This window comes from Heptranchias perlo, unplaced genomic scaffold, assembly GCF_035084215.1.
Source record: "Heptranchias perlo isolate sHepPer1 unplaced genomic scaffold, sHepPer1.hap1 HAP1_SCAFFOLD_577, whole genome shotgun sequence".
NCBI classification, from domain to species: domain Eukaryota; kingdom Metazoa; phylum Chordata; class Chondrichthyes; order Hexanchiformes; family Hexanchidae; genus Heptranchias; species Heptranchias perlo.
In genome coordinates, this window is record NW_027139599.1 from 50,001 (window position 1) to 52,500 (window position 2,500).

The following is a 2,500-nucleotide window of genomic DNA, read 5'->3' on the forward strand; positions in this document are numbered from 1 at the left end:
AGGCGGTGGCGGTGGTGGTGAGGGTGGAGCATTCCGCTCAGGAGGGGAGACTTTCTTTCAGAGGTGCCAATTAATCTGCAGCAGAAAGCCATCCCCCCCGACTGGGATTCGAAGCCCGGTCCTGACCACGAGACCACCGGGGAGAGCTGCCTCAAGTCCCTGAGGGACCTGGACACGAGGCCGAGGACACACGCACGCCTGCTGCACTGGCAGCAGCGACCAGCAGGGGGCTGACCGGCTGATCCTTCCCTTTCACAGGCAGGCTTTTGGCCCTCGCTGAAACGACAAAGGTGTTCAGAAGGAAGTCCTGGGGGGGAGGGAGGGAGGCAGGGAAATCAGCACAAAGCAGGTCCCCTGGAATCTCACACCTGCGTCCCAGAAAACAGGTCTCCTGGTCAAAGCAGTCCTGCCCCGTCCTGCCATTAACGTGACAATGGACAGGGCCCCGGCAGCTTGAGACACATCTTTTTTTCAATATGCAAGTTCTTTTTAAAAAGGTTTCCTTCCACAGCAGCTCTGAGTAAGAGTGAGAGAGAGTGAGAGAGAGAGAGACACTGACTGACACTGACACTGACACTGACACACACACTGACACACACACACACACACACACACACACACACACCGTCTCCCATCCGATTGGTGGACTATGGGATTGAAAATCGAACTTTGAGTTTCAATGCAGGGGGGAGAGCGCGAACGCAGCCCCTCCCAACTACCACACGCGCGTTGTTGTTGTTGTAATATAGAACTGCAAGTTGCCGTTGTCGTGGTCGTTTCGAATCAGCACAAAGTAGGTGCCTCCCTGGAATGTCACACCTGCGTCCCAGAAAACAGGTCTCCCGGTCAAAGCAGTCCCGCCCCGCCCTGGGATTAACGTGACAACGGACAGGGCCCAGTCAGGGAGCAGCTTGAGAGACACCTTTCAATAGGCACTTCTGAAACATTAACGCCTTGTTTCTTCCGACAGTTTAACCAGCGATTAACATGACAACGGACAGGGCCCAGTCAGGGAGCAGCTTGAGAGACGTCTTTCAATAGGCGCTTCTGAAACATTAACGCCTTGTTTCTTTCGACAGTTTAACCAGCCTTTAACACGCCTTGTGTTTTTATTTCCCATTTCCAGCCAGCCAGCCAGCCAGCCAGCCAGCCAGCCAGCCGAGCCGAGCCAGCATCTGCAGTATTTTTTTTGATTGGTCTTGCCTGCCGTGGAATGAATGTTTCAACACGAGCTGCTGATTGTCAGCACCTCACCTCTTTCTCAATTGGCCGTTGCAATCTCACTCACTCGCTGTGAGACACGTCACGTCACTAGTTTTACTCAAAGAGGTTTCCTTCCACGGCAGTTCGTTAGTGACTGAGACTGACTGACGTAGGTCCGTTGAGACACAACCCTCCCCCATCTGATTGGTGGCCTACTGGCAAATTTACCAATCTGTCAAGCAATCCTGGCAAGAAAGGAAAAAACGGCAACTTCTTTAAACTCATCCACTGTTGCAATTAGAAACGGTGGCAAAAAATGTGGCCAGAGTGGGAGAGAACGGCAGTGCTTCGAGACTGCTTTCAACACCGGCAGCCAGAGAACAAAGAGGGAGGGCAAACAGGACCCGAGATCAATTCGCATCGAGCGCGGTATCGCTTCTCGGCCTTTTGGCTAAGATCAAGTGTGTTCCTTTTCGGGCTTATTTGGATCTGAGCGGACTGGAACGCTGGCCGCGACCTCGTGCGCTCGCAAAGTGCGGACTTTGCTGTGATTGGTCGTTTGTGTGCTGGCTCCGCCCCTAAATTTGCATAAGGACCAAATCAACACTGCAATGGCAGGGAAGGGTTCCTGGTGAAAGCAGTCCTGCCACTGACATGACAATGGACAGGGCCCGGCAGCTTGAGACACATCTTTCTTTCAATAAGCAAGTCCTTTTTAAAAAAGTTTCCTTCCACAGCAGCTCTGAGTGAGAGAGAGAGAGAGAGAGAGAGAGACACTGACTCACTGACTGATACTGACACCGACACACACACACACACACACACATATTATTTATTATTATTTTAAACGACAAAGGTGTTCAGAAGGAAGTCCTGGGGGGAAGGCAGGCAGGGAGGGACGGACACAGGGAAGTCCGCACAAAACAGGTCCCCTGGAACCTCTGACCCAGAAAACCGGGTTCCTGGTGAAAGCAGTCCTGCCATTGACATGACAATGGACAGGGCCCGGCAGCTTGAGACACATCTTTCTTTCAATATGCAAGTTCTTTTTAAAAAAGTTTCCTTCCACAGCAGCTCTGAGTGAGAGAGAGAGAGAGAGAGAGAGAGACACTGACTGACTGACTGATACTGACACCGACACACACACACACACACACACACACACACACATATTATTTATTATTATTTTAAACGACAAAGCTGTTCAGAAGGAAGTCCTGGGGGGAAGGCAGGCAGGGAGGGACGGACACAGGGAAGTCCGCACAAAACAGGTCCTTTGGAACCTCTGACCCACAAA